The 23,267-nt window shown below is 48.0% G+C and overlaps 1 protein-coding gene and 2 pseudogenes across 1 annotated transcript in view; 1 reads left to right on the forward strand and 2 right to left on the reverse strand.

Annotated features, from left to right (window-relative positions):
• Nucleotides 1–23,267, reverse strand: part of KIAA1217 (KIAA1217 ortholog) — a 669,685-nt gene that overhangs the window by 487,971 nt on the left and 158,447 nt on the right. The gene's annotated exons all lie outside the window — the stretch shown is intronic.
• On the forward strand, nt 5,118–6,274 carry LOC102534425 (vasodilator-stimulated phosphoprotein pseudogene; annotated as a pseudogene).
• LOC102533592 (diacylglycerol kinase zeta-like) lies at nt 13,051–15,820 on the reverse strand (annotated as a pseudogene).

Below are 23,267 nucleotides of genomic sequence, written 5' to 3' on the forward strand. Positions count from 1 at the left end.
TGGGTACGTGATGTGACTGAGGACAAGTTACTCATCATCTCTGGGACTTAGTTTATTCATCTGTAAAATGGAGATGCTAATGCCAGTACCTGCCATCCAGGGGTGTTGTGGGGATTGCTTGAGGCATCCAGGTAAAGAACTTAACATGGTGTCTGACCCTCAGGAAGCACTTAACAAATGCTAGTGCTGTTTTCAGTGATACCTGATAGAGACAGGCAGGGTGGGTTAGCTCAAGTCTAGAAATAGGGACAGCAGAAAACTACAGAGAAGCATTTAACGTAGCATTCTGTTACTACACTCCATATGGCGATGATACCCCACCAGACTTAGGACACCTTATGTATCTTTTAATTTTGAAAAAGACAATGAGGTAGTTGAGCTAAAATTCCATATAACTGACTGGATCCTTCAGGAGACCAGTGTGAGGGATGTATCTGAGGAAAGGCAGGGTCAATACTGAGGGGTTGTCTATGGTTGTCTAACATACAAGGTCAAGGGACTGCTGAAGGCACAGAATCCAGGCCTCAACTTTGGGAACATCATTTTCATATGGAGTTACCGTCTGTGAATCAGGTGGAGCTAGAGTATAATAGAGAAAAAGGCAGAATGCGCTCAAATGTCTAACTCCTTCCAGAGGAGTCATGCGTCCACTGGAAAGATTTATTTCACTGGCTCTGGCTTCTGTTCAAATGGTAAATAGCTCGATTTTCATATTGTCCTTTCCCAGCAAGACGCAGAAATGGCAACTTCTGAAAGACCCTGCCAATTATTTTGGTAGCATATACACGTACGTCTTGATTGTAAGATGCAAACCAACTCTGAAAACATCCAGATGTGAGAAAATCCGTGCCGGAGAATTGAGATCCACAATCATACGGTACCGAACAAATGCGGACAGCGATCTTGTTGAAGCTCTACCGCCATTCGCTGGGAACTCCAACCCACTTCCAGTTTGAATGTTTATATCATAACTATGTAAGATGACATAGAAGCAGATGTTACTGATGCCTGACATTTTTCTGTATTTCTAAAAATCCAGGAGCCAATTTAAAAATCCCTGCGTTGGATGTGTCTCCCATTTCCTTTTCTTTCTAACTGCTGCAGACTTCATGGTCATTAGCCCAGAAGAAAAACTGTATGAATAATCAACAGTAAATGACAGGTTTTTGTGATTTTAAATTTATTTTACTTTTTTGGCACTGCAGTATTTTACAAAATAATCAATGTTCACATTCTCTCCTTTTCTTGGCTGACAAAACCTAACCCAATTTGGCCTCTGGATCACCGCCTCACTGTGTACTTTTTCCCTCTGACTTGCCAGCCATGCTTGTCTCCTTTTAAATGCTCTATAGCACCAAATTCATTTGTGCCTTAGAGCCTTCGGACATGCTGTTCTTTGCACAGTTGACTTTTCCTGGTTATTCAGACCTCAGCTTACAGGTCATCTTCTCAGAGAGGCCTACTGTGATGTCTCCATTGAAGCTAGCCTCATTATATTTTAATGTTCCATGTGGAGGTGAAGGAAATACAGTCTGGAGCCACAGCACCTGTAATCAGTTAAGTCTCTTATGACTTATATGAGCCTTGGAGCTGCAAGGACCTCAATTTCCTCATCTGCAAAAATGCAGATAATAATGGTATCCTCCTCATAAGATTGTTGGGAGCATGACAGATAGTGAGCACTGTATAAAAATGTGTGCATGTAATTCCTGGTTCATTGACTTTTCCACATCTGAAGACTCCAAATTCTATGAGAACAAGAAACTTCCTTACGCCCTATTCAATCCTCTATCTCCAGCGCCCAGAAGAACTGCCCAGCATACAGTTGGCACACAATAACTACTTATTAAATAATGACATTTATAGAAATAAATCAATGAACACAGAGACTATTAAATACACAATCATTAGCAAAGAGAAAGGCCTGTCGTGATACTAAAAAAAGAAAATGTTAACACTGCAATTTCTAGGAAGCTACATTCTCAGGGAGCTGGTTTCAAAGGCAATATTTTCAACTAGAACGTGTTATCTGCTTCAAAAATGATGAGCTAGAAACCATGTCGGTCTGGACCACGGTCCTACCAAGTCGAACCTGCTCTCAGGGGACCCTGGGCCGTTGAGCAAAAGCTTCCAGATGGGGTTTGCTTGTGAAAGGCAAAAGCATAGCGTCTCAAAGAGGGACTGAAATGCTTGATGATTCTGCAAAAGGCAGCTCAGCCTGCAGAGGCAGATAGATAGCTTCACCGGTTCTTGTTTTAAATTCTGCATTTAAACAGAGAGCAAGAGTCCATGTCAGGAACTTGCACTGGCTGATTGGTGGGGACTAGTTGCTGCATCTGACCTAAAATTTAGCAGCACTAGTTCTCAGTGATTGGATAGTCCAAGTCTATGGTGAATTTTTTTTTATCATTTAATTAGTGAGTATCGTGATATTTATTCTCATATGTGAGTTTCCCATCTTATGTTTAATGTGACATTTGGTTTATCGCACAACAGCTTCAGAACTAAGCCTGAAATAGAACCTGACAGTCTCTGGAAGCTAGAATGGCACACCTGTTTATACCTGTATCTGTGCCACAGGACCCATGACACCCAAAACAGGTGACATTCAGGGGACAAAAAGCAAGGAAACATCCAGGCACATTTATTCTGGGAAATGACAGAAGGCTGATAAATCCCATCTCCAAAATACTGGCCTGAAAGGCAAAGGCATAACCATTTTACCTTCCTTAAGGTTTTCCTTTCATGAACACACATCCCCATGAGCATCTCTCTGCATGATACCATCCTTCTTTTATAGCAAAATAAAAAGCGACTTTAATGCCTCAAAATACTATCTTAAATTTATTGGAAGTTTTATGTAGCACTAATTCCCAGATTACTTCCATGTTACACTTTAAATAGAGTAATTATCAGTAGTATTGCAAGAGGAGACCCACAACTTACAGATAACATTCAAACACACACACACACACCCCTTTTTTGTGACTTGCTAGGGAAGGAGGGGTGAGAGAAAAAGGTACTGTTGCTAGAGCAGAGATACACTCGTAGTAAACATTTTCAGGCAATTGAAACAAATTGGGTAGATTTGTTTCTAAAATAACTTCCTCTAAACAGAGAAGAGGGAGGTAGGGATGGAGGGAAGGCAAAGAGGGAGGAAAAGGGGAGGGAGGAAGAGAGATAGGCAGGTCACAATTTTCCAGCACTTGGATATAGAGTCTTCCCTTATGCCTCATCATAGCCATCAGATTAACATGAGATGAGTATTTTAAAGATGAGAAGCTCAGGTATTAGATTCCTCTAGACTTCTGATGCTTCCTTTAAATGCAGAGGGGTGCCAATGGATAACTCCTGGCTTTAAGCCCCCTGTTTATCCTGCTTCTCCAGGAAGAGGTCCCAGTGGGCCCTGCAGTGACGGAGGGTGGGTGAGTATGCACATCTAAGATTCAATAAGAGAAAGTCTACCAGCCCACAGCTATAAGCCAAATTCTCCGGCATCATCTTTGCCCAGAACACAGGTGTCATTTTGACACGCATCTGCCTTACGACTTTGTTTCAGTTCTCAACTGATCAAATTCCAGGCAGCAGTGAGAAGTGTTATTTTTATTGGGGGCCTCCTTGAATCCCAAATCCCAAGTTGAGGAATGTTCAGTAACTTGTCACAGAGCTGGAAAGAGACAGGGATCAGAAATTAATCCAGGCTGTCAACACTCGCTCAGGGCTCCATCTACCTTTTTTTCACTCCAGAACGATGAGCCAGAGGTGACAAAATTCTGAAAGATGGTTATGGATTCATCAAAGCTAACCGTTCAGCGGCAATTCGCCCAAGACGTTCTTTCAAAAACTTGGAAAGTTATTAAGAAAACTGGAAAAGGCAGGGATAGTCAGGGGATACTGATCCTGGCAATGTGCGGGGGGGGGGGCGGGGGCAGGAGGGGGCTCCTTGGCATGGGCCTTCTCTGAATAGGTCTCTGATTTACCGCTGGTCTCAGCGCTGGAGAGAGGCTCCCACAGTTTTGTTCCTGGGTGCCTCCCAGGCCTGGCTCTGGCTTCATGGATGTTTGTGGAATGGGTGCAGTTTACGTGTGCCGGAGGAGAAGGAATGCGGGTGTCACCATCCTTTATATATTATTTCTGTCTTCTTTCCTTCGGCTTTTGCAGCCTGTGCTGCTGCCTCCCTTCCCCTCCTTCTTCTACATTTCTAAGTAATTTTAACCCTTGAGGGACCCCCAAAATGAGATATTTTCAGGTCAGGGGAGTGGGAAAAAGCATGTCAGTTTCCAGATCTCTCCGAAGAACGTGATTCTGCTTTCCAGATTAATACAAGTGTTTTCTCCCAGTAAATCGACATTTTGGAATGTCTAAATTGAAATTCTTTTTCGTAACAGTCAACTCCATACCCTAATTTAATAGCATTTGCAAATGGCGATGATGTCCTTCACTCTCAGACCGATGATAAAATCATAGTGAAAAATGAGCTTACTGCCCATTACTGAGGCCTGTGCGCTGGATTTTATCAACAGCATTTCATTTCTCCTTTCATTACAGATTATTTGCAAACTTTTAAATATAATGGAGTAGGAGAAAAATCCCTGGAGGGGTTTGGAGTCAAAAGGCAAAGGTACATGGTTATGTATGTCCTGCTGTGTCTGATTTTGGACTATTTCCCTAAGCTCTCCACGTCCAAATTCCATCATCTACAAAACGGGAGAGAGATAAGATGACCTGAAGGTTGCTTTCCTTCTAAAATACTCTGATTCTACTGCAGCTTTCTAGTCTCATTTTGTTACAAAATTTGTATAACCTTAACATCTTCCTCTTACGATACACACGTATTCAACAATCTTACATTTTCTTCTTATGCAGAAGCCTCCGAATTCACTTGCACATCTAATTGTTCATGATTAGAACTTTCCTCTTGTTCTTTGGGCATTCCAGTAATTATGGTTTCCTTTGATCAGTCTGCAAGATTTTGACTTTCCTTTAATTACTTGAAAAAGTGCGTAAGGATAGGTGTATGAGTTTCCTGTTGCTGCTGTAACAAACGACCAGACCTCGAGCCGGGGCGCCCCGGGAGCACCTACCCCGTGGGCTCTCCGCCTGCCCGCCGAGCAGCCATGAGTGAGACTGTCGCCTGCTCCAGCCGGCCAGTGTGATGCTTTACAATGACAACAACAAGTGATGGATGCCTGCTGGCACAGGCTCCCAGGCCTTCAGCCGTGTCCAGATCTACCACAACCCCACTGCCAACTCCTTCTGGGTGGTCGGTCAGAAGATGCAGCCGGACCAGCAGGTGGTCATCAACTGTGCCATCGACCGCGGTGTCAAGTACAACCAGACCACCCCCAACTTCCACCAGTGGCGTGACGCCTGCCAGCTCTGGGGCCTCAACTTCGGCAGCAAGGAGGACACAACACAGTTCGCCGCCGGCATGGCCAGCGCCCTAGAAGCACTGGAAGGAGGAGGGCCTCCGCCCCCACCATCACCTACAGCACCTCCTACCTGGTCCGTCCAGAACGGCCCCTCTGCAGAGGAGGTGGAGCAACAGAAAAGGCAGCAGCAGGCAGAGCACATGGAGCGCAGGGTCTCCAATGCAGGAGGCCCACCTGCTCCCCCAGCTGGGGGACCGCCCCCACCTCCTGGACCTTCCCCTCCTCCAGGTCCTCTCCCACCCGCTAGTGTCTCCTCCTCAGGGGTCTCGGCTGCGGGCCATGGAGCAGGGGCAGGCCCACCCCCTGCGCCCCCTCTCCCTGCAGCACAAGGTCCCAGTGGTGGAGGGACCGGGGACCCTGGCCTGGCCACAGCCATTGCCAGAACCAAACTCAGGAAAGTCAGCAAGCAGGAGGAGGCCCCATTGGCATCCTTGGCCCCCAAAGCTGACAGCAGTCGAAGCACGGGCGGGGGCCTTACGGAGGAGATGAACGCCATGCTGGCCTGGAGAAGGAAAGCCACACAAATTGGAGTGAAACCCACCAAGGATGAATCTGCCAATGAGGAGCCAGAGGCCAGAGTCCCAGCCCACTGTGAATCTGTGCAGAGACCCTGGGAGAAGAACAGCACAGCCTTGCTAAGGATGAAGTCATCTTCTTCAGTGACCACTTCCGAGGCCCACCCCTCTACGCCCAGCTCCAGTGATGAGTCAGACCTGGAAAGGGTGAAACAGGAGCTTCTGGAAGAGGTGAGGAAGGAATTGCAGAAAGTGAAAGAGGACATAATTGAAGTCTTTGTCCGGGGTCTGAGGAAGCTGGGTTCCCCCTGACCACAGGGCCCCAGAAGATCCGGTTTCTCCTTTCCATACATCCCCTCGCCTGTCACCTGCTTTCCCTGCCTCAACTTGACTTGGAATTGGCTGAAGTCTACACAGGAATGCATCTTCTCCACTCCCCATTCCAAGGGGATGTGGCTTTCCTGGCACCATGCACACACCCATACTGGCTGCTGATTGGCTGGGGAGGCTTAATTAATGCTTAATGCCTTTGAAGTTTTTTTTTTTAAGGAAAAAATATATATTTATGTTTGGGGGGAGGAAATATTTTTCTCTTTGGTTTTGATAAAATAGGGTGTGGGGAGTTTTTAATGCTGTGCCCCAGGCTTGTCCCATTTGAGACAGCTATTTAATGGGGGGGGTGTCCCACCAAGGCTGGGGATGCCCCCCCCCCCACACTGGGACTTCCCTTCCCTTCCCTTCCCTCTGGCTCCTTCCCTTTTTCTATGAGGAATTAAGGTGCTGTAACTTTTTGGAATCTCAGTTTTTTGATTTTTTTATTTGGGTAGGTTTTGGGGTCCAGACCATTTTTACTCTCTGGGGAAAATAAGATGAGGGAGAAAGGAAAGGGGGAGGAAACCTCCCCTCTCCCAACTTCGCCTTTAGCTTCTTGAAAATGGGCCCCTGCAGAATAAATCTGCCAGTTTTTATAAATGCTAAAAAAAAAAAAACAAACAAAAAAACAAAAAACAAATGACCAGACACTGAGTGGCCCACAATGACACAAATTTATTCCTTACAGATGTGGAGGTCAGAAGTCTAAAATCAGTTTCACTGGGCTTAAGTCGTGTCAGCAGGCTTGGATTCTTCTGGGGAGGAGAAACTGTCCTGATTTTATTTTTTTTAGCTTTTCGTGGTCACCTATATTCTTTGGCTTGTAACTCCTTCCAACTTCAAAGCATATCACTCCATTTCTACTTCTCTGTGTAGTCAGGTCTCCTGCCTCCCTCTTAACAGGGGCCTTGAGATAACCCATAGGGCACACCCAGATTATCTCCCGTCTCAAAATCCCCCATTGAAACACAGCTGCAAAGTCCCTTTTGCCATGCAAAGTAACATTCACAGTTTGCAGGATTCAGGATTAGGACACAGACATCTTTAGGGGCCATTATTCAGCCGACCACAGTAGGCTTTTTTTTTTTTTTTTTACTATGCTGAGCACAGAATTATTTTTAAAAGTCTTCCTTGGTTTACCATATAATCTGCATCAAAACTATGTGTTTTACTCTATCCTTCGAAGTATGATGTTTCCACTTCTGGTTTAAATGCTTGTGTCCTCCCAAAATTCGTATGCTGGAATCCTAATCCTAAAGTGAAGGCATTAGGAGGTAGGGCATTTGGGATGCGATTAAGACTTGAGAGCAGAGCCCTCACAAATAGGACCAATTCCCTCACAAAAGACGCCTGAGAAAGCATCCCTGCCCCTTCCGCCACGTAAGGATACAACCAAAAACCACTCTGCAACTAGAAGAGGGCTCTCAGAACTGTGAGCAATAGACATCTGCTCTTTATACCCACCCAGTTTATGATATTTTCTTTATAGCAGCCCAGACCGACTAAGACACCTCCTTTTTTTGTAGCTAATGCCCTCAGTTCCAGCTAAGTTCTCCTTTACTTTGTCCCACGCTGACATAATCCTTAGCAACATTATCCATCATGAAGATAATCGGCTTCTAGCCTTTAATATCTGTTGGACCTGATGCTCTCATCACCCGAGTGAAGGATACACATAGTCACAACCTGGCAAATAATAATGTTTTGCTAATAGTAAGTTAGGAGCAGCGCTATGAACCAGGCACATCGGCACGTGTTCTGAAAGGGAAGAGGCAATTATCTCCAGCCGAAGAGCCACCTGGGAGAATCTGCTCTTCCTCAAGCACCCTCCCAGAAGGAAATCACCAGACTTTGCAAAGATGCACTGAGCATCCACCTCAAAATATCACACATTTTAAAATAGGGGCTGTTGGAATCTCCTGGTGACTGGATTCTGATTTCCCTGGCAAAGTTTCAGTGGAGTCCTTGCACTGTCCCTGAAATGTCTGTAGAAGAGAAGATACGCAACACTATATCCACTGTAAGAGAAGGAAGAGACAACAATGTGCTTGAATCTCAAACTAATCGTTCAATAATCTGGAGCCAGGAAAACCCAAAGGGCCCTCCCTGGTGGAATCTGCCCACGGGATCAGAAAACGGGGCTGCAAGGAGTCTGCAGTTGTCTGTTTTGGGCTCCAGCTGCAGGGAAGGGGGTTCTGTCTCTCTGACCCAATGTCATAGAGAAATCATTCATTTCCCACTGGGTGTGAGAATCCCAACCCACATGCTTCACCAAAGACAAAGGTGTCAGTTATTGAAATGGTCCTACATCAAGATGAAAGCGATGCTTTGTCTTTAAAATGGAAATAAGTTTAATATAGAATAAAACTAGGTTCCCATAGCAGGAGAACTTTCTGTCCATTAGAGCTATCAGTGGGCCGGGCCACCTTGAGGTAGAGAAGTCCTGTCACTGATAACTACCTGTCAGAATGTGGCAGAGGGCTGTGAGTGACAAGTAGGGACAGAGGGGATTAGCCTTAGTGTCCTCAAAGGTTCTTGCAAATGTGGTGTTTGCTCACTCTAAGGCCATGTCCAAAGTGCTCCAATGACTCACCTTAGGCATCAACCAGAAAGACTTCAGAGAGACCAGGGAGCTCTGTGGCCACCCAGAAAGCTCAAGGTGACTTCACAACAAAATTTGATCAGTTCAGTTGCTTTAATCAATCCATTCAGTCAGAGACCTTCCCAGAGGAGAGGACAGGAAAGGACAGGATGACTAGGGACTGGAAAAGAAAGTGTCTAGTTGCCACCTCCGAATCTGTGTCCCAATGGTTGGCCCCGAGTGAAATCCCGGAAAATGACATCTAGGACCTCTCCCCTTCACCTGAGTCCTCCCTAAAGTGCTCCGGGGCAGAAAAAGTCTGAGAGTCACCACTTTGGTGGAAGTCCTAGTGTTGCTGGGTGTGGAGTGCAGGGTTGATGACCCTCATGTCCACTGGGCAAGGGCTCTGTAAGGTCCCCCAGTAGGAGTCATCTCTTGGAGGATTGACCCTTGGTTTGGTCTTTCTTGGAAGCCCTTTCATTCTGGATGGGTCCTATAAAACTCCTTGCTTCTAGAAGCCAGTAGGCTCTGGAGAGTGCTCTGCTCTGCAGAAGCCACATGGGAACTAGGCAGTGGAGGAGAATGGAGGCACAGGACAGAATTTGGGGGTCTTCCCAGTCTTCCTGCAGAGACCTCTCCTGGATTCATGTCAGCTTTCCTTGGCCAGCACCCACAGAATGCAGTTGGAGACCAAAGCCTTGGGTTAATTAACATTGTCATTTGCTCCCAGAGCCTAGGACAGTGCCTGAGCATGTAGTAAGTAAGAATAAGTATTTGTTGAATGAATGCATGAGTCTGCATAGTCATAGCTTATTAGGGATTTATTGGGGGTGGTTGCAGCCAAGGTAAGTGACTAAGTTATTCAAACGATATGACTTCAGCTTCAAACATAGCTAACATTTGGTGTTTGGCACCTTCCTGGTTAGAGACTCTCAGATTACTATTCAGTGAGATAAACCTTCATCCAGATGATCCCAAACCAAAAAAACAACAAGCACTCAGTGATGGGGACGGGGTGTCATTTCTATTTCTCTCAACATAACAGATCGACAGTGAGCCCTTCGCATCAGTTACCGATGCCACATGCCCTGCCCTGCCGCCTTACTCCTCAGAAACCTGCCTTCAACCCCCACGTGCTTGTTGAAGACATGCATGGGTCAGGGACACCCAGCTCTGGCCCATAGCAGCCCCTCTGGTGCAAAGACATCTGCTCTCAGCAAACTTGCCCTCTGGGGGCAACTGTTTTGTTGGCTGCTGTATTTTCACTGACTGTACATTCCTCTTTAAATTCTTAAAGATCACAAACCTGCCACGACATACGCGATGTAAAATCATTCATGTTCCATCCGGTGCGGGGAACACTCTGGACATTGTTTTTGTCCTGAGCAGGATTTGGTGGCAGCCTGCGGACGGCAGCGGGTCTGACGTGGCCCAAGGGCTCACAGACGCCTTCCAGCTGAAGTATCCGTGGGAACGGCGACATTCCCAGGGGGCCTCAGCCATGACCCAGCACTTGGCCTCATGCGGAGGTTATCCTGGCTAAAAACAGCTGCCCGCAAGGACTGGCCAAGGGTCAGTTATGCCACATCACCCTGACAAGATCCATTTGTGACTGGTTGTTTTTCCATTTGCTTTTCACATGGATGAGATAAGCCAATTTGCCCTCGTCTCTTGGATTTTTCTTTCTTTCTTTCTTTCTTTCTTTCTTTCTTTCTTTCTTTCTTTCTTTCTTTCTTTCTTTCTTTCTTTCTTTCTTTTAATCTCTGAGAATAGTGGGATAAAAAATGTGTTGCCTCTCAAAAAAAAAAAAAGAATCTTACTTAAAAAATTTTAAGCTGACACTGGTCTAGCTCATCATATACACACATATGTCTGGGCAGGTACACATACTACATAGCATGGTCCTCAAAGCGGGCGATCAAACATCACCAAAGGCAACGTGGAGTTGCAGGCTACCCCTAGCTCGAGGCACTGGAATCACTTTCCTCATCCTCCCATGATCATACTGGGGAGAGGGAAGTGGACGTCTCTTGTCTGCGACAGCTGTTTGGAAAGTTGGGGAGAGTTTTGTGTTACCTCCTGGGAACTGTCTTGTTGGCTCTTTTTTGTGGACCTTTCCTTCATACTGACTGTGACAGACAAGCTCTGGGAAATAATAATCTACCATTCAAACTCAAGTCACTTTTCCACTCACACAGCCAGAATCCTGGACTCCAGATCTCCGATCTGTTCCTAATCTCTCTGCCTTTCTCTCTTTCTCTTCGTGGCCCCCACACTTGTCCCCTGCCATAGCAGTCCAGAATCTGCCCTCTTTCTTCCACTGCCCTCTTCTGACCAGATGGAGGCTTGCAGCCAGGTACTCACAGAATTTCTCAGTCCGAGAATTTCACCATCTGCATATCCCCACGTCCCACTGGAGCAGGGAGCCCTGCTGTCCTGGTAACTGAATGGACCGGTATCATGGTGGTTCCTTTTTGGTGAATAAGAGTGGTTTTGGAAGCTGTGGTTTTTGAAATTTAGCAAGACTTCCATTCTGCACATTGAATCCGCTTAGGGTCTCTGTGTGATGCTGTCCTTATCTGAGTTTTCCTCCACTACTTCCTGCTTAATTTGGGCATAATGACCACAATGGTGTCATTAACAGACTAAAATGAACTATCAAGTATGGCCTAACACGCTGAGAGTCAAACGCAGGGAGCCCGCTGGTGTGCATGTATTCTAGTCCATAAGAAGCGAAAGGGAAAAAAGAAACAATGAGCCAAACATCTGGAATTCTGGGTTACCAGGGAGTCAGGATATGGGTCTAAGCTACATGGGTAAGAAACCCTCTGGTCACCACTTCTAATAACCTTTACAAGAAAATGTTTTCATATCGAGCATTTGAAAGATGCAACATACTTATTTTAATCTAGCTCCAGAGCATCAAATAAACAAGTGATTGCAACACCATGAGATAAAGCTACCTCCCACCGAAGCATATGGTGCTGGCCGTCGCTGAGAGAAGTGAGTAACATTATCGGGCTGGGACGTCAGAGAGTTCAGAGGAGGGACCATCGGACCATGGTTGGGTCGGAAGCGCTCATAGCCAAGGAAGGAGGCAAAGGATGAACAAGCATTCATTTCACTTCCCGCAGACCCACAGCTTATGTGAAACTGAACAGACGCATCCTCTGTTAGTTACTATGAATACAGACAGCCAATAGTTCAGCCAGTCTCATTGGACAGTTGTCAATCTGTAAAGCTACCTTGAGATGAATATTTTCATTAGATTGGAGCCAGCAGACAGTGTGACAACAGTAACCTGGACTGGGTGTACGAAACCAGAGGCTGAATGTTATTAAGTGACAGAACGGAATATTGAAAGCTTCACACAGTAAAGTGCCTGCCACCCCCCACGGCACCCAGATCTTCTACGTTGCCCTCTGCGTTCTTCCTGTCCCCTTATACACCGTGGCTTTTTGTTTATTTTGAAAAAAAATCCACTCTACTGAGTCACACCCAGCTGTAAACGTGTCTCCATGAGAGCCCCATCCCAACCCCCAGGCCACACAGTCGAGGTGAAATGACTTGGGTACAGGAGGAGGGTCACGTGGTAGGTGCTAAGCAGGGCAGCAGGCAGGCAAACGCAGCAGGCTCTGTGTTTCCAGGAGGAAGCCCTGGGGAGGGTGGGCTCAGGGCAGGAGAGGGGGCCCAGGCTCCCAGGAGCCTCAGAGTGGGGGTCCTGAAGGACCAAAAGGCTTAGGAAGCCTCTTCCTGAAGGCTCCCTGATAGGGCCTCAAGCCCCTCTGCCCTCCTGGCTGCAGCCCCTAAGCTCCAGGACACCCACTGCAGTGAAGGTGAGGGCCGCTCTGAAGTGGCCGAGCCCCAGCCCCGCAAAGGCCTGCCCAGCCCAGTCCAGTTTCCTGTTCCCCTGTGGGCCTCTGGGTTAGGCTGGGGCCTCAGGGGGACGGGTGAGACTCCCCAGCTCCTCAGAGTCCAGCCCTAGGTCTGGGCAGCTTCTCAGGGGGCAGCATAGGGCTCCTTTCCTGGGGCCTGGGTCCCCTCTGCCCGTCCCCGTGGCTGTCCGACTGGAATGTGGCAGTGAGGTGCACGAGGAGGGACTCTCATCCTCTGGCCTCATCCTCTGGCCAGCTCATCCCTCCTGCTGCTCCTACACAGCCGTTTCCTGGTCCTCCCTCTGGATCATCTGGCAGTGCTGCCGGTTCTCCAGATATGCGGCCAGTTCAGTGTCCTGAGACTTCTCAGCCCACTGCTGGGGAGTGTCGCCCTGCTAGTTTGTCTTCATGAGCGAGGCCCTGGCCTCCACAATGTAGTGGCAGATGGTGCGCTGGCCCAGGGCTGCCGCCTGGTGCAGACAAGTCTCCCCATTTTCCTCCACAGCATCTAGGATCTCTGTGGGGGCGTGGTCCAGCAGGTAGCAGACCACTGCCTTGCTGCCAGTGCTGACCGCGTGGTGCAGGAGTGTGCGGCCCCACTCGTCACGGTGCATGAGGTCCCCCCCCAGCTAGGTGCAGCTCCTGGAGCTTACAGAAATTGTTCCCCCTGGTGGTCTCAATCAGCTCTTCACCTTTAGGGGGCACAGCATTCCCTGGCAGTGACCGGGGTGTGGGCGAGCAGGGCGAGCTGGGGAGAGGGGAAGTAGGGGTTGGGAGGTCAGGCCGGCAGATGCCCCCAGCAGCTCAGGGTCCAGGATATAAATCTTGTCCTGTGCGATCTCAGTCACATAGTTGAGGTGTTCCTGGGCCCGGTCAATTCTGTAGAAGTGGCTGGCATCCAGGAAGCACCTCTTGCAGGACAGTTTCTGGCATGTCAGGGACTTGGCTCCAGCACCTCAGGGCTCCTGCTGGAGCCTCTCGTTGTGGGAGCGGCACAGCTCCAGGTCACTGTCTCCCGGGACCACAACGGTGCCCAGTGGCACAGAGGCCTCTTTTACCTGCTCCTTGTCGTAGTACAGAGCCTCGTAGTCGTGCACGCTGACCCTGCTCACCTGGATCTGCAGCTGCTCTGGCACCAGCTGCTGGTCGCTGTGCAGGGGGGCAGCACTCCACCACTTTGCCTTCTGCACCATGGTGGCCTGGTTGCATAAGGCAATGCAAATGCATGAGGCTGCAAGCTTGCAGGGTTCACCATCCACCTGGACTGGGATGGCCTTGGATGTGGTGAGCAGCACCTCTCAGCACTGTGTCAGCCGCTCACCATGCCTGCCCACCTGCAGCGCTGCCAGGGATGTCATGGTAAAGCCAATGACCTTGAGGTAGCCATCATTGTGCCGTTGGGGCTCAAAGTCTTGGTGCTCCCCAGGGCGGCCCCAGGGCATGGTGCCTGCACAGTACCTGGGGATGCTCAGGAAAACAATGCACTGGGGTTTCAGTGCATTCAGTGCACTTTGGGGGTCAGGTCTGTCCCATCACACACCACACGGATGTGCTTGGCCAAGTCCTTGGAGCTGCCCATTAGGAAGTTGGAGAAGGCTGTCCCAGCACAGAACATCTTGTTCCGATAGCGGCTGTTGAATTTCTCTGGGTTGGCCTCTCGAGACTTGTGAAACTCCAGGGTGACATGGGCATCAAAGCCCAGGCTGAAGTAGTTGTTGAAGACATCCAGAGGCAGGCAGTTGGTGATACCCTCATCTCGCTCCTCAGGCCCCGCCTCAGGGTTGGGCTCAGCACGGAGGTCCCAGTGGTCCAGCTGTACCACGTTGCCCTCCTCCACGTGAGACAGGATCGTGGACACAGGCTCATCTGTGTAGCCTCTGCCCCAATTGGGTGCGGGCCAAGTTGTTGCCAGTGCCCAGAGGCAGGATGGTGACAGGTGGGGGCGGTTTTAGGCACAGCTGGTCAAGGGTGGAGAGGATCCAGCCAACTGCGCCGTCCCCCCGCAAGCCAGGATCCACAGGTTGTGCACTTGGTGGTACATCTCCAGCGCCTCCTTGGGTCCTCCCTGGCTCAGGTCAAAGACTTGCTGGGGACTGAGATACCAGAGGAAAGACTGGATGATCTTGGCGCCCTGGTTGCCCCCATTCTTGGGGTTCACAAACACCAGCAGGGGCTTCATAAGGGGGGACGGGGTGGGCCTGATGATGAAGGGTCTCCAGCGGCCCTCCTCGGGCCCTTTCTTGCTAGATTTCCTCTTCAAGGATGCCCTCTTTTTCTTCTTGCTTGCTTTGAGGGTATTCTGGGGCCTGCGGGTATAGAGGATCCAGATGGGTGGGATGACCATGGCAGCATGGACCCCCAGGGAGCATGGCTCCTCAATCTGCTGCAGCATGAAGCAGGACACCTTGCTGTGGTATGCTTGCTTGCACCAAGAGCAGCTGATGGCCACGATCTCCTTGCTGTGCAAGGTGAACTTCTGCTGGAAGCCCTTCCCACAGTGCCGACACTTGCCATCCTGGCGTTGCCTGTGTACCCAGTGGTGTCGCACAAAGGTTGGCTCACGGATATTCCTGGAACCTGATTCACAGAAGGATGGCTTACAGTGGAAATTTATCTTCTAAAGCAGGGGGTGTGCACCACAATCTTGCAGGGGGCACACTTTCTCCAGGGCGCTGATTTCAGCATCTTAGCAACACAGTATTGCCTCCCAACATAGCAGAAGTCCACTGACACGTTGGTCTCAAACCAGATATGCTCCCCATACGTCGCCGACCCGCTCCAGTCCACAGTGCTCCGGATCTGCCGCTCAGGCTCACTGCACGGGGCCCCAGGAGCAGGAGGAGGGGGTGCCAGGTGCTGGAGGCCCGACTTGGTGATGGCTTTCCTGTGCCCGAAGAGCCGCAGCCCTGGGAAGCGCCGCTTGCTGAGACGCCGCGGAGCCTTGTCCGGCTCGGGACCGGTGTCGCGCTCGGAGCCGCTGGACGAGGCGGAGGCCGACTCGGAGTCGCTGCCCCGGGCCTCGGGGCTGCCGTCCCGCGGCTCCATCCGGCCCTCGCCCGGCCAGCGCCGGGCCCGCGGGAGGCGCCCATGCCGGGCCGCCGCCGGGGCTCCGCTCGCCGGCTCCGCGCCGCCCGCCGCGGCCAAGGCGCGCGCTCGCTCCCCACCGTGGCTTTCAGAAGATTTTCACTCCCTTCGCCTTCCGTTTCTTCCTCCCTCAAATTAGCCAATAATAGAACCTTCTCTCTGACACAGTAAGCAGATCCCCTCCACGAAATGGCTTTGAACATCCCACCATCACAACTACAAACATTCTTCTCTCTCTGTCCTAGCCTGCCTCCTAGGTCTGGTCGCTGGCCCTGCCTTTCTACCAATCTTGCTCCTTTCTCGCCTCGTGGTCTCTCATTAGAGGCATCTTCCCAAGAGCTCACATTAAAATAAACCTATCATTTTGGAATACTTCCACATTTCCAGAAAAGTCATAACAATAGTACAGAGAATCCCCATATATCCTACACCCATCTTACATCACCATGGGACATTCGCCAGAACTAAGGGCCAACGCTGATACAATACAGCCAACTCCAGACTTCATTTGGATTTCACCAGTTTTCCCCTCATCTTTTTTTTCTGTTCCTAATTAACAAACCCAAATCTCTACAATGTTAAAAACAAACAACAAAAAAGCCTCCATCGCAAATCCATGGCTTTAACAGTTCCCACCTTCTCTCTCCCTTCTTCCTTATAGATAAACTCTTTGCACCTCTACTCACGACAATCACTGAAACAGTCTATGCCCAGTTTATGACCCACCTGTTTCCAAGCCCAAGGACCACTTCTTTTGTCTTAGCTACACGACTTCTCTGCAGCCTTGCCTACTCCCTCTAGTTCCTGTGCAATTTTGATTTCCTGATTTCCACCTTCCCTTCCAGCTATTTATTTTTCTTCCTCCCTTCTCCCCTCCCCTTCTTCTCTTTTCTCTTGTGAGACTCTCCCTCTCTTCCCTGCCTTCCCTTCAGTGTCAGCGACTCAGGTCTGATCTGTAATTCTTTGTCTTCTCCCTAGTGATGCTCAAGGGGGATTTGAAGTGTAGATAGATGTAAGCTTGAGTCACGAGATCTATTTATTAATTCAGGACTTGAGCAAGATGCCTCACTGCGACGTCAGGTTGAGAGTTTGGATGGTACCTAAGTTGGATCCAGGGTGGCTGTCAAACAACACAAAACAGGCAGCTCACCAGGCAATTATTCATCCCCAACTTTTTTTTTCTTTTGAATGGGTTTGACTGAAAAGGAGACTCATTCTGGTCCCTAAGCACAGAGGGTTGACAGGTGTTCACACTGTCCCCAAGGCTGGGCTGGGGTGACACGGGGTGAGAGAGGATAACTTGTTGTGGCATCTGATAATGCCCAGGAAGCCACAGTGGCTGAGTAAGGGCTGAAATCAGGATTTTGTACCAAGGTGGAGGAAAGAGATGGAAGTGTGTGCACTGGTGACTGGCCTCAGGTGTGTCCCTGTTACACTGTCACATCTTGTGCCAGACCCATTGTAAGCTGCAACTTGCCATTAAGAAGCTTTCTTCCATCTGGAAGGGACTTCCCTACCTTGAAGCCTGGCGAAGACGCACCCATCCTTCAAACTTTCGCCCCAGTGTCCTCCTCTTCAGCCTGTCTTACTGAAGCCCTTGGACTGTTTGGGTCCCCTCTCCTGACTCAGCATCCCTGGCCTAGTGTGGTGCCCAGCTCTCTACCACGTAGGGAGGGTGTCGGTGTTGACTGCTCCATCCCCAGCATCTAGGAAGTGCTGGCTCCGAGGAGGCCATCATGAATGGCAGTTAAATGAATGAAGGATTGAAAGCGTGAGTTCAGACTGGCCAGTCTTGCCTTGCATGTGCGAGGACCATGCATGGAAGGAACAGGAAGCAGGTACCTCCACCCCCTCACACTGTCTGCCTCCCCAGTGTGTAAAGGCAGAATTAGAAAAGAAATAGAGGAAGTAATATTTTTATTGGTCTATTTAAAGAATCTGGATGATTTTTTCCCCCTCTCTTGGAGAGTATGTCAACTAAGAGTGCCAATGCTGTTCTGGAAGCAGCAATTTCCCTGGCAGCCTGCCTCGTACTCCACCATTCCTGGACTTGCCAATGGCCACTGGGCACTGCCTCACTTATCTCTCCATTCCAGCCCCTGGTCCTCTAATTAAATCATCCCCCCACACTCCTCACCCCCACAACTTTCATCCAAAAAGCACCTCCAGCCCCACAACCATGCAAGTTTATAAGGCACATTGTGGGGGCAGGGATGACAATGGAGCAAAGGGAAGTTTCTTTTTCTTTTTTTAGGAACAGAAGAGCACTGGGTAAAAAGTCAGAACAGCCCAGCTCTGCTAGTCTTCCTTGACAGCATAAACTCCTGTACTTGAGAAGATAACTGTTCTCTGGGCATGATTTGGAGTGACAGCTCCTTTATCTGCCCTGCAGTGAAGGAGGCAAATGCAGGGCTTTCAGGAGAGTTCTTCCCAGTAAAAGGAAGGTCTCCATTAAGAGGCTGGCTGGCTGGCTGTCACAAGTCATTGTGAACTCAGAGGCTGTCTTAGGAAAGGACAGTTACCAGGGGTGACCTTTGTTCCTAAGGATAAATGAATGAAAAGTCACGGCGCTTCAGCTTTCTCCATAGCTGGACATGCTATGTTGGATGCTATACAAACAACTCAGGAGAGAGTGACTTTAAGGAAAACATCACTAACAGACTGGCTGAAGTGGACATGACTGTGTCACTGTTCTGATGAAGGACGATGAGGTGGCACTAAGACCACTGGCAATCCAAGTCTCCTCTTGCTACTGAGGCCAACATGCCTGCTCTGTATCTCAGTCACCCTTAACCTGCTTCTCAAATTCTTTCCAGTGGAACATGTATTCCATCACTCCAATCACACTGAAAGGCAAGTGACTATTTTATTATGGGCTGTCTTGAATTTTACCTGAGAGCCAAGCAGTTCCTCCTGGTGCTCCCAGACCTTCTCTAAAAGACTCTGTTAAATGCTCATTTAAATCTGGTTGCAGAGGGTAGACGGTCAAAAGCTCCCAAAGACTCAGAACCTGAGTCCTAATCCACTGGGAACCATCACCTCTGTGTCAATTTAGGTCAAGGCATTACCTCTCTGAAGGGTATCTGCCCTTAAAGCTCTCCTCAAAACTGGGGAGTGAGGGGGCTTTATTCTTTGTTAATGGCATCACAGCATCAGTGAGTAGGTAAATGGGAGGGGAAGGAAGGGATGCACGTCAAGGAACCACGCCAGGTAGTGGCCAGGACGTGGCTGCTTCCCATGATGATTCTAATGGCAGAGGGGAGAGTTTATTAGGGCCCCTCCTGCATCATTACCTGCTGCAGCTGATGCTGTCACAACTCAGCTTAGAACTGCACTGAGCCAGGTGGTTATTGCCAAGGGAGTCTCACCCCAGTTGCTTACCAATCATGAAGCGCAGCTCTACGTAAGAGCCGAAGACATTGCACACTTACAGCAGCCCTCCCTGGGTAATCCCTCATATCCTGCCTGGACAGTGACCCGCACCATGGGAGACAAGACCAGCTCCATCAATGTCTTGCTAAGATATTTGGGTGATGTGGGTCCAGTTTTGCCACACCCATCATAAATAAAATTTCCTTCTCAAACCTATCACTCATGCATTTTTCATTTGGGAGTTGGGTGGGGAAGAGAATGGTTGACTCGGAGAAACAGAACCCCTACACACACACACACACACAAACACATTTAAAAGAAAAAAAGCTTTGCTTCTTATAGCAATTGTTCTTATATGTGATGGTGACATGAAAAGGTTTGCATTTCAATGGGAGCAACTATAAACCTGTCGATGATGAAAATAGTTCTAATTTGAAATAACCACAGGCCAGTAACTGGGTTACCGATACTACATCACAGGATACTTGCATGAATGAAATGAATAATACATGGAAGGACTCAACAGCAACTTTCACATTGTAAATATTCTTTAAGTGTTGGTTGAATCTAAATTGCGTTGGGGACCAGCAATGGTCATCCATATCTCTGAAATTACAGGTTACCTATTGTAAGTAATTTTCCATCCACCAACTCCCACCTGCTCCTTGACTACAAATCCCCACTTTTCTTTATTGTATTAGGAGTTCAGCCTGGTCTCTCTTCAAATGGCAAAACCCCATTGTGGTAATCTCCCTTGAATAAGTCTTCTTTACCGTCTTTAACAAGTGTCTCTCTCTCTCTCTCACACACACACACACACAAAAGACAAATGAAGTTATATATAAAACAGAAACAGACTCACAGACATAGAAAATAAACTTATGGTTACCAGGGGGAAGAGGGTGAGAAGGGATAAATTGGGAGTTCAAGATTTGCAGATACTGGCTGGTATATAAAAAAAAGATAAACAAGTTTATACAGTATAGCACAGGCAACTGTATTTGATATGTTGTAGTAGCTCACAGTGAAAAATAATATGAAAATGAATATGTGTATATTCATGTATGACTGCAGCACTGTGCTGTACACCAGAAATTGACACAACACTGTAAACTGACTATACTTCAATTAAAAAAAACAAATGTAAATTAATTTTTCTTTAATATGTACATTTCTGACTCCAATCCTAACTAGCACAGATCAGTATTTCCTTAGAGGAGTCAAAGTCCACCACTGACGACTCCATGCTGGTGGACCCATCAGGTTTGAGCATCTTGCTAATCAGGACTGGACCAGCGGTCTGATTTCTCTCATGGCCAGCCCCCTTTACTCTGCTCGGGGCCAGACATCACCATGGACCAGCCTTCAGGCCTGTTCATAGCAGTGATGTGGAAGGATCAGCTTACACTTATCGTCATACTGAAATGACCAGCTTCAGGCTGTCTTTATCTGCCATGTCATTTGTCACACCTCTGTTTTGTGTACCCAGGATTCAATTTTCATCCTGAGCATATTTTACTTCCTTTTACTTAATCTAGAGCCTGGATCTACAGGAGGTCTCCCCCAGTTAGGGAGATCACTTTCCTTTCCCTGGTGAAGGTTGTAACATGGGGCCATTGGAGCCACTGCCCACAACCGAGTGGAGGAAGTATGGAGACATCCCTGGCTGGCTGCCTATCTGTCTCCTTCCTATCTAGAAATCCCCACTCTTCCCTGCTCCTTCAGAAGGCATTTTCACCTGAAGTTCAGAAACAACTTGCCCACTTTTTCCTCTCCTACATAACTTCCGTTTACTAACCATTTTTCTGTCCCTTCTTTCTTTTTCCCAAATCATGCTTTGACTCAGTTTCCTTCCTAAAAGCTTTTTGATGGGCTCTTGAAACAAATTTAAGTACATTCTTCATTTTTAGTATTTTCTCTGAGGGGATATTGGTTATCTCAAACTCAGTCATCCTCCTCTTTGACTTCCTGTCTCACCCGTGAATCTAGGAGTCCCTGTTCATCTCTGTGTGCTGAGACCCTAGGGCACCACCTGACACCCATTTGGTGGCCAGAGGTACGTGGAACAAACTTTTCAGTGAAGTGCACTTGGGGGAAAAGTTGGGGTGGTGACTAACGTATGAGCTGCCCTCTTGGTGTCTCACAGCCTTGGGAGGAAGATACAGGTACGTGGTTGAAGATGAAGCATGGTCAGAGCATAGAGGGTCACTCGGGAACTTTGGTTTCATCCTTCAGGGAAAGGGAGACATTAGAAAAGTTGACACTGAAAAGTTTGGACATCTCCCACTGGATGTCCAGCTGGCCCCTACACTCTGCTGAGAAGTCAGGGTTGGGCTGGAAACTAGTCATAATAGAAACCATGGTCCAAAAGAAGTCACCCAGAGAGGGTGTCGAAAGAAAGAGGACTGTCGAGGGTGATACCTGGGCACAGCAAGAGCCAAGGGGTTTGCTGAGGAAGAGTATGTGAATGAGCATAGAGAGAAGTCAGAGGGGTGGGAAAAAATGAGGAGAGAGTAATGTCACCACCTTCGAGGGAGTAGGGGGCCACGGTTCCGAAGGGGAAATTATTAGCCGCAGAACTGGAGGACGTATAGCTGAGAAGATGAAACCCAAACCGTGGAAAACTTCTGAAACAAAATGATACAGCAATAGCTTCTTCAATCTGAATTCCTTAGCAGCAGGCAATCCCAAGTGTGCGATCTGGGTCCTGGCCACCTTCTCATCCTGCATCTGTCATCACCTGCTGTCATTGCTCCAGCCACACAGGCTCTCAGAACCAAACCCGCCCTCTGCCTTCTGCGTTTGCTTCAGCTCTTCCCTCCTCCTGAGATTCTCTCTTCCATGTCTTCCCAGGGTCACTTGCTCACATTTCAAATGCAGACTCCTTCCCTGGCTACCCAATCTGGCATCACTGCCAAGCCCCGTCCCATTAACCACACAGCACTCATCCCTCCCTGAAATGATCTTTCTCTATTTGTTGCAATGTGTCCCCTTTACTCTCAGATGTTACCTCTAGGAGAAGACAGTTATATGTTGTTCATGGCAGTTCCTCTAGCACCTAGAAAAGCCTGTAGTTACCCCTCAATAATTATTTGTTGAAGAAAGACAACAAGGAAAGAAGAGGGCAGCAAGGAGAAAATCAAGGAGGGAGAAGAGAAAATAGACTCAGCCTATCTGTTGAGTAACACAAGCAAAGCAGCAGTCCGACCCTGATCCTCAGGCCATTTGCTTTAATACACATGGGAGAACACCACGCAGATTTTATGTCAATTATTTATATGTAGAAATCCATCAAGAGCTTTTAAGCTGTGTCAGACCACTTCATATACACTGGCCTCAACACCTCCGTGTATAAATATTTGAGTCATTGAGGAATGCAGTTATTATTCTCATAAACATTCCTCCCATGATAGAATTTAGCCCATTAAATTTCACATATTCTCAAAAAGAAAAAAAAGGCATTCATAAAATGTAAAGGCAGTCAGTCATGGTGGGTGGCAGTGGTCTGTCTGATCATCAGTTACTAAGAAATTGAGCCAGGATGGGGGGGTGGATTTCACATCAGCTCTACAGCAAGACTTCTCTGTTTTCTGATGTCCACAACCTGTTGGGCTCCAGTAATCAGAACTGCTTTTTTGCCTGTCTGACCTTATGGACTGTTCCCATACATTCCACATGACTTCACAGCAATCATGAAACCAAATGCATGCTGGGGACTTGGTCTTGGAAATGATCCACTTTCTTAAGCCATACATCCAGAACTATTTTCCCGAACACAAATCTACAAGAAACTGCAAATTGGGGAGCCTGTGAAATATTTTTGGTAGTAAGACTACTTTATAGAAATCAAAATAAAAATTGGCCCTAATTAGAGTTTTACCCCAAATTAAAAAAAAAACGAAAAACTAAAACCACACATAATCCCAAACCCCTAATACTTATAAAAATCTTTTTTTTTCCTCTACTTCTTATTTGTTGTTTAAGTACATTCCTTTTTACATCTGGTTATTCTCAGAAAGGACTGAACAATGAAGAG

This window comes from Vicugna pacos, chromosome 35, assembly GCF_048564905.1.
Source record: "Vicugna pacos chromosome 35, VicPac4, whole genome shotgun sequence".
NCBI lineage: Eukaryota > Metazoa > Chordata > Mammalia > Artiodactyla > Camelidae > Vicugna > Vicugna pacos.